We start from the raw sequence: 9,673 nt of genomic DNA, 5'->3' as shown, positions 1-9,673 counted from the left end.
GTGTGTGTGTGTGTGTGTGTGTGTGTGTGTGTGTGTGTGTGTGTGTGTGTGTGTGTGTGTGTGTGTGTGTGTGTGTGTGTGTGGCATGTATCCATATACAGACAGTGTGTGTTGGGTTAAAATGTTACTTTAACTGTGAAACTCTACAAGCTCACTAACTGCTGTGTGTAAAACAACATGTGAGAAAAATTCTTTCTTAAGAATGAAACCAGTTGTTCAGATCTGACATGCACAACACTGGATCATCTTTGGTTTGTTGTTGTTTGTTTCACACGTTAAAGTTTCATGTCTGTGTGTGGTATTTTTACTACATACACAACTTTTGATCCAGGTGAGGGTTTGATGGTAAATAATAACATCAAAGAAATGTAAATTGCACACATTACTTTGATAGTGCTTAACTAAAGAAATGTTTGTGATATTCTGGAGCATTATCATCGAGTGGTCTTTCCGATAGTGCTGCAGCTGATTATTCTGATTATAGTTAATGATTAGAGGCAGTTGTTTGCGTATATGTCAAAGCTGAGTTAGGTTGCTGTTTCTAAACCGCAATAATTTTCTCAACAGCAGGAAATAATCAGACCGTTTGTCCTCCCAGGGTCAAAACTGACCACGTCTGGTTTGGCTGTTTATAAAGCCTAAATTGTAAATCATCACCTAACCCTGTGTTTCAGCGTTTTAGTCAGCTTTATTCCAACTCCTCACCTGAAATTCTACTCTTTTCTGTGGACACCAGAGAAGGCAAACTTTCATGAGAACCAAGTCCTGTCGGTTTTTGACACCAGTGCAGGGAGATGCTCATCTTCTTACTGTTCCCACCATGTACAGCTTTCTTTTTAGCATCTGCAGGACAACGGCATGTGATGGAAAGAAGCTGCCACAGTTAAGGTTAAGGTCCTTAAGGTTAAGGACAACTCGCATGTCCTGATTTTGTCTTTCTGACTGTGCACCAGCAGGTTTAGCAGCATACACCTGTACATAGATGGACCTGGCATCGCATACAGCCCCTAATTTTGTTACAAATGTCGCTTGTTTACTTGGAATGTGCTGCAGAAATAGAAAGCAGCATCTGAAGGGGACTGTGCTGATCCACAGCACAGCTTTTTACGGCCCTGTCCAGCAACCTTCTGGCAGTTCCACATATTGATGTGTCCTTCAGGAGGATTTGGACTACCTGTGTGACCTCTGTAAAGCCCAGCTATGGCCTCATGTTACAAGCAGTGACACTGACCCTAGTCAAACGGAAAACTAGTGAAAAAAACAGAAAATATGAGAAGGAAAAAAAATCAGTGGCCTCCACCTGTAAAACAATTACAGTTTTGGGGATTGTCTAATTGTTGCCTTTCTGTTGCACCTGTTCTTAATTTCCTTAATACCAACGTATCTGAAACTGATTAAGAAATCCCCATTTGCTACTGAACAAACCAGACCAATCATTCAAAAATTTTAAAAATATTCCTTCAATTCTTTTGAGCAGTATATATTCTGACTGCCATTAGCATGGGTGGAACTAAAGCTAAACAACAGCACAATCAAAGTCCACTTTATTACAAACACTGCCCCCTGGTGACAGTATACAGCTACAACTGCGTAGGTCACTCTCTGACGTCCTGCACAGCTTGAGTCAAAAATACACCTACAAGATTTTCGGGGTCATTTCTGAAAAACATTGCAGCCCATCTGGTCGGATCTCAAGTATCATACCGAGTGCTTGTGATCAGCTCTAGTGGTTGAACTCAGCTGGAAGGCGTGTTTATTCCCGGGATTACAGAAGTCCGGGGGAAAGAAGCACGATTCTCTAAAAGTCTCCAAACTGCCTTAAGCTGAAAGAAGTTCATTTTGATCAACACTGTTTATTGCACCTGCATGAGTTATAACCACATATGAACAGGATACACGCGCACACATACCCCCAGCATGTGTGTGTCATATTCATCCCAATATTGTCTTGCTGCACTCAGTTCATACAAAATGTAAACACAAGCCAACACATGTTTGAAATGTGGTGTGTTCACACAGACACACTGCTGACAGGAATCTATGGCTTGTCTTTGGCATGAAGGGTAGTTTCTGGGAATTGTGCAGTTGCCACAGTCGGGAGAAACTGAGAGCAGCAGGAGGACGTGTGTGTGTGTGTGTGTGTGTGTGTGTGTGTGTGTGTGTAGTGTGTTGTCTGCAATCTGATCGTGAGTATATATTCGTGAGGGGTGTGGGTTAGTGTAGACATCATGTGTGTGTGTGGTGGTGTGTGTGTGTGGGGTCTGTGCCTGTGTACGTAGTGTGTGGGTCCGTGTTGTGTGCATCGTTGTGTCCGCGAGGTGTGGTGTGAGTGGCTACTGTGTCCGTGTAGTAAGGGTAAGTGATCTAATTTGTCGGTGAAGTCGTGTCGCGTTAAAGTTCTGTCATCATCTGGTTGTTAAGTACCTCCATTGCTTTTATTTCCACCATCTACAGTTCTCTCAGTCAGGAGCTTGGAAATACTGGTCATCATAACCGAGGCTGGCAGAGACAGTGACAAGCCTGGAGACAAGTGTGAGGAGCTGAAAGAATCAGTGGGAAAGCCCTGTCAGAATTTTTCAAATTGACTTTATTTAATTTTCTAAAGCACTGCTTCCTCTGTGAAACTTTGTTACTCAGAAGGTGCTTTTCCTTGTAATTGTTGCAAGGTGCAATTGTTACACCATGAAAGAATTTAGACAGTTTGTAACTCTAAGTGATGCCGCAGTGTTCGTTTGACTTTGGGACCTGAAGCAGAGTTTGGGGGGCGCCAGGACATACGATCGTGGCGGCAGCCGAGGAGCTAAGGAGGAGTAGAATTTGGCTGGAGACGCTGCAGCAAAGCAGGGACCTCCACAGCGAAGGAACACCAAGAACTTATAAGTGAGGTGGCAAACAGCTGAACCCAATGGAAACTGAAGTGCACAGTGAAAATCAGAGACTGGATGTTCATTACCATAGTTTCTTCAAAGTCATAATGGATTGGAAAATACATGGCCGGGTGACTGGATCTCACCCCTCGCCCCTATTTGTAAAGGGTCATACCTCTCAAACCACAGGGACACTGTAGGTCACAAATATATATTTTCAGTTTCTTGTCATCTTCTTCCAAGTTCTTAGAGTTATTGTGGATTGCTATGATTGTGATAAGCCAAAACAGAACAAAACTTTTTCCTTCACACTGTCGCCAAAGTGCTTGCTCATAGGGGGTCATATGATTGTTGGGTTTTTCTCTGTATGTATTATATTATACATTATAAAGTGCCTTGAGGCGACTGTTGTTGTGATTTGGCACTATATGAATAAAGTTGAATTGAATTGAATTGAAAATTGAATAAAAAGGTGAGGAATGTAACTCTGGTGTCAGTGAATGTCAATGGGATGAATAATCAAATAAGAGAAGTAATCTGATACTTAAAGAGAGGAAGTTTAATATACAAGAAACACATCTGTCATAGGAGGAAATCTGGGCTCAGAAACTCATACTATAGTACACTACCAGCTGAACGTTTGCACACACTTTGTCATGTTTTTTCTTTATTTTCACTACTTTCTACATTATAGATACAAACTGGAGACATATATGAAACAAGATTTATGGAATTATGTAGCAAAGAAAACATTGATAAATAGCTAGCCAAGTCAAGTGGCTTTTATTGTCATTCGAACCATAGAATAGAATAGAATAGAATAGAATAGAATAATCCTTTAATTAATTGTCCCACAAGGGGAAATTTGGTTGTAACAGCAGCAAGAAAAACACATATACAAACAAACAGCACACAGGACACAGAACAGAAACATACACAATTTTTTTTACATATTTACATCAAGGACAATAGTTACCAAAAACAGAGTACAGTACAATTATTAAAATTGTACATGTACAGCGGTACAGTACAGAGTGGAGTGAGACAGCGTTCCTCTGAGACCCTGGTGCTACATCTGACAGACAAACATAAAAATGTGCAAAAAATTGCAAAAGTAAACAAGACAGGACAGGACAACTGTGATAAGGTCCCAACACACACACAGGATTTCATGCACGTGTACGTCACTTTTATTTGTTTTAGCAACTGTTTTGACGGTTCTCGGCACCAGTCACTCAGGGACAGCTGCTCTATTCCACACCCACTCCTCCGTCTCCACCATCACTGTATACTCACAGAGACAAAGAAGATCATTACATTGAGCGCTCACACCTCGGCGCCGCTCTGTGAGCTCACTGTACCGCCTCCCCACTGCAGCAGGCCAGAGACCACACCACCCCTGCCACAACGATACAGACACAAGACAGTGCAATGGAAATGTGCAAAATGCTGAGTACTGTGCAAAAGTAACTTGGTGTGTGTGTGTGTGCGCGCGAGCGCGAGTGTGAGATACTGCAGACGAGTGGTTGGTAGTGACGTGTATGAAGTTGTGCGTGTGTGTCAGTCTAGTCGCTGAGTGTTCAGGAGTCTGACGGCCTGGGGGAAGAAATTGTTCCTCAGTCTGGCAGTGAGGGCCCAGATGCTCCAGTACCTCTTTCCAGAAGGCAGCAGGGTGAAGAGTGTGTGTGAGGGGTGTGTGGGGTCGTGCACAATGCTGGTGGCTTTGCAGATGGAGCAGGTGCTATAAGTGTCTGTGATGGAGGGAAGAAAGGCTCCAATGATCTTCTCAGCTGCTCTCACTATCCGTTGTTGGATATTGTGATCCGATGCCCTGCATTTTCCATAGCAGGCAGTGATGCAGCTGCTCAGGATGGTCTTGATAGTCCCTCATTTGAAAAGAAATACAAATTTCACTTACATTTTGTGGCTTGCATGCTTAATCTCTTGAGCCCCAGTGCTCCCAGTACCGGGGTTATAGGGGATTACATTTATGTATATGAGACTACAAGTCAAGGAAATCTCTGTTCTATATAAATCCCTAATAGAAAACACAACAACATCAACTAAATATATAAAAAAAATTAATGGGAGAGGAAGATAAAAAAAACTACTATTTCAACTGAAGAATGGGCAGCTATGTGTGAAAACCAGAACACAACAACCAACTCAAGATGCTCAGCAGAATTTGAGTGGACATATCTTTCATTACACTAGAAATTACAAATAAGCAGGTTCAAGGTAATCTCCCATGTTGGAGAAGTTGTGGAAATAAGGAAGCACACCGTACACATGTTCACAATGAAAAAGAAGCCAACTGGATCTAATGATAGATTAAATCCAGTGTTGAGGCTGTCATTTTTAGTACCTACACGGATGTTAAACTCAACCACAATCATTATTTTATTTGAGCTGAGCACTAAGTCAGATAAAAATTCAGTGAGGCCCAGGTGGATGTTAGATAAGAACAACAAACAGTCACTCCTGGTCCGATTGGGATGTCCGTCCCTCTGTTAGTCTGTCTGTGTATCGGTCTGCCTGTCTGTCCACCAACCTGTCTGTGACTCTGCCTGTCCATCTGTCTTTCAGTCTGACCAGGCAGTAGGTACTGTTTCCCGCAGCTAACTAACATCAGCTGAGATCTCCGTGCATCAGTGTGTCTAATAAGCGGGCAAGAAGCTCCTTCTTCTACACAGATTTCTTGATGGATAAATATGGAATTGATCACACCTGAAAATAACACCTGTCTGACTCTGAGTCATATTTACGAATCTCAGCATTGACTGAGACGAACACTAAAACTAACCCTGAATCACTGAGCAGGTGAAGTCCTGTCTACACAGACCCACGCACACACAGACACAAACACAGACCCACACACACACACACACACACACACACACACAGTTTAAAGTCGACAAGCTAAAAAAATCTGAAAACAAAGCCACATTAAAGCTTCAGATTAATAATCTTTATCTGCAGTGTTTCACTGCACCAGGCTTCACGCCTCAGGTCAGCGTCTGCTTCCTGTTTCTGTTTCTTTGATGTTTCAAACCTATCGCAGCTGGACTTCCCTGCTATAATGACATTATTGTCTTTCTGCAGTCATTTCAATAGAAGAGCTGCTCAAACACTGAATGAATCAGAATCAGAATACTTTATTGATCCCTAGGGGAAATTATTTTTTGTTACAGTGCTCCATTATAAACAAACATTAACAAAGACAGACAATACACTAACTAAGAATAGCACAATATATACAGGCATATATATACATAAAAGTCACTTATTAATAAATAGCTGAAAAAGAACATGTGCAAGAAGGGTGTAGCTGTTGCAGTAAACAGTGTGTTAAGTGGATGCGTTGTACAGGGAGCCACAGGCAGGAATGATTTCCTGTGTCGTTCAGTGGTGCTTTTGGGTAATCTCAGTCTCTCACTGAACGTGCTCCTGTGACTGACCAGCATGTCATGGAGTGGGTGGGAGGTGTTATCCAACATTGTCTTTATCTTGGACAGCATCCGCCTCTCCGACACCACCTTGAGGGAGTCCAGCTCCATCCCCACAACATTACTGGCCTTACGGATTAGTCTGTTGGCATCTGCGACCCTCAGCCTGCTCCCCCAGCATGCAACAGCATAGAGGATCGCACTGGCCACAACAGACTCATAGAAAATCCTGAGCATTTTCTGGCAGATGTTGAAGGACCTCAGTCGCCTCAAAAAATAGAGACGACTCTGGCCCTTCCTGTAAAGTGCTGTGGTGTTTTTAGCCCAGTCCAGTTTATTGTCAATGTGTACTCCAAGGTATTTATAGTCCTCCACAATGTCAACACTGACCCCCTGGATTGAAACAGGGGTCAAGTGTTTCCTGGTCTTCCTGAAGTCCACGATCAGTTCCTTGGTCTTTGCCACGTTGAGCTGCAGATGATTCTGCTCACACCACGTGACAAAGGAGTCGACCACAGCCCGGTACTCTGTCTCATCATCCCTGCTGATGCATCCAACCACCGCAGAGTCATCAGAAAACTTCTGAAGATGGCAGGTCTCTGTGCAGTGGCTGAAGTCTGTGGTGTAGAGGGTGAAGAGGAAGGGGGAGAGGACAGTCCCCTGTGGTGCCCCTGTGTTGCTGATCACCTTGTCAGACACACACTGTGGGAGACGTACATATTGTGGTCTTCCTGTCAGGTAATCAACAATCCAGGACACCAGAGAAGCATCCACCTGCATCGCTGCTAACTTATCACCCAGGAGGGTCGGCCTGATGGTGTTGAAAGCACTGGAAAAGTCAAAAAACATGACCCTCACAGTGCTCGCCGGCTGGTCCAGATGGGTGTAGACACGATTGAGCAGGTAGATGATGGCGTCCTCAGTTCCGAGACGAGGCTGATAAGCGAACTGAAGGGGATCCAGATGTGGTCTTACTATGGGTCGCAGCTGGTCCAGGATGAGCCTTTCCAGGGTCTTCATGATGTGGGAGGTCAGTGCCACGGGCCTGTAATCCTGGGGGCCACTGGGACGAGGCATGATGTCTTCCACATCACTGGACCCTCTGCAGACTCAGACTCAGCATAAACAGTTTATGAAAGACTCCACACAGCTGGGGGGCACAGGTCTTGAGGACGAGGGGACTCACTCCGTCTGGTCCAGCAGACTTGCCTGAGTGAAGTCTCCTCATTTGCATCTCAACCTGGTATTGAGTGAAGGTGATGGGTGGGGGAGGGGTGTCAGGAATCTCACAGGAGGCAACAGCGCCATGTGAAGAGAGAGGCTGGCACAGTGGTGTGGCTCTGGATTCCAGGCTGACTACAGGTGAGGTTGTGGGGGTGGGAGCAGACACTGTGGTGTCGAATCTATTGAAAAACAGATTCAACTCGTTAGCTCTATTCTCACCTCCCTCAGCTCCCCTGCTGTTGGTTGGCCTGAATCCAGTGATGGTCTTCATGCCCCTCCACACCTCTCTCATGCTGTTCTGCTGGAGTTTCCACTCCAGCTTCCTCCTGTAATTGTCCTTAGCCTCTCTGATCTCGAAACACTTTTGTTATGGTTCTTGTGAGTAAATGCAGCCTCTTACTGAAGATGAATCTGAATGTGTTTTTTTGGTTTTATTGTTTGGCAGAAATTAGCAAAGTGTTGCTTCAGTTTCAGCTCTACAGTTTGTGGGAGAGCATGAAGAGAATTTTCAGAACACATGGACATCCTTTTGCCTCTCTCTGTGTCACTAAGCACAAATTTTCTTTGGATTTAACTTGGGGTTTTTAGGTTGAGAGTAATCACATTAAAACTTGACTTCGTGTTAATTCTGAATTCAGCATTTAGGAAAAGAAAGCTCTCACCGTCATTAACGACAGCCCACCGTCTTCAGTGCAGACAGGGATTAAAGCATAGATTAGAGTTATGTGAAGCCAAACCTGCCTGGGAGTGACAGGTTTCCACTGGATGACCATCTGATGTCTGCAGCAGCTTTTCTTACACATGATCAGCAGATGAAATGACACTCCTGAGACTTTACTTCATATTTGACCTTTGCAAAGTAAAATAATGCGCTCACACACGTGAGCTCGTTTCATATTTGAGGATCAGTTTTTCAAAATCTGATCATATCTCTTTAAAGGAAGACATGTCAGGACTTGTTGGTTCTTCCTATTAACCCTCCACTGCCAGGACTCGGGAGGCAGACAGGTTATCTGCTGATCAGAAAGTTGGTGGTCCAATCCTCACCTCCGTTAGTCCACATTCTCATGTTCGAAATCTGAAAAGATGGAATGAAATGTGACTTGTAGTGTTAGCTATGGGTAGACGAGCTCAACATATATGCCAGTCTAAGTGAAAACCTGAATTCAGAAAGTGTCCTCTTCTCCTGATGTATGGACGTATAGGAAATGACCTCTGACGCCAGGAAGCGTTTCTCTGCTCCAACCTGATCTATGCAGTGTCATCTGAAACAGGAAGTGAACACTTTCCTTCATTTGACCTTCGGCACCAGGAAGTAACATTTCTACTTAAAATCAATCTATGGAGTCACTGCTGGTAATGACCTGAGACAGGAAGTGTCCTCTCAGCTGGATGGATGGAGCCATTCTCATTTCCTTCAGAAAGCTTGCCAAGTATTGTGTGGAGCTGGCTCCTTCATCCTTGCTGGTGGGAAACAGGTCTGCATCAGTAAAGAGAAGAGATTTTTTCAGGATATCACATGTGAGTAACACACAGGGCTGGGATGGTAATCTGGCACACCAGTCATTTTGACCAACGGACCGACATACTTTCGGGCTGATGGGTCAATTAAAGGGCTGCTGTGCACCGGCCCCACACGCACCGAGAACAGCCAGTTGGTTCATTTTCATGACAGCATATTGCCAACCGAGCATTCTCATTCCCAACGCGTAACATAGCGACAATTTGTCACGTCCCGAGGCGTCTCATAGTAAGGTGAAAGGTACCCGTCCTTATGAGACACTCTAGATTGTCAATTGATTCCAACAGAACACGCTCCAGTCCTCCATTCCAGCCCTAACCCTGTCAGAGAGTGTTTTCCAAAGTGATTCACGATCAGAACCTAAAACACATTTACATGTATAGATTCATTCCAAACGGCTCTCGTTCCTCCGAACGCATAACATACCGATGGATTGTCACATGGCGTCGGTATGTGACGCGTTGGGATGAGAACATGTTGATTGCCAAATTAAATTTCTTAATGTAACTGGGCCCTCTCTGACCTTCACTGTGCAGAACAAAGTTTGGAGTGGAAGAGTGGCAAAACGGTGCAGCTGAAAAGCTGAGACACCAGTACTGTTGCGCCCTCTGCTT

General features: G+C 44.2%; 1 long non-coding RNA gene across 1 annotated transcript; it reads right to left on the bottom strand.

Annotated features, from left to right (window-relative positions):
- Positions 1-7,574: 7,574 nt before the first annotated feature.
- On the bottom strand, positions 7,575-9,185 carry LOC121812245. The gene is made up of 3 exons (XR_006052951.1): positions 8,902-9,185; positions 8,698-8,802; positions 7,575-8,615 (listed from the first exon to the last, which is right to left on the bottom strand). It is a non-coding gene; the product is annotated as an uncharacterized LOC121812245 (long non-coding RNA).
- Between the last annotated feature and the right edge of the window lie 488 nt (positions 9,186-9,673).

The sequence above is a fragment of the Haplochromis burtoni genome, unplaced genomic scaffold (genome assembly GCF_018398535.1).
Source record: "Haplochromis burtoni strain Fernald_Lab_line unplaced genomic scaffold, NCSU_Asbu1 Contig_488, whole genome shotgun sequence".
NCBI lineage: Eukaryota > Metazoa > Chordata > Actinopteri > Cichliformes > Cichlidae > Haplochromis > Haplochromis burtoni.
Note: the sequence above shows the minus strand (reverse complement) of the source record. Positions and strands in the feature narration are given on the sequence as shown.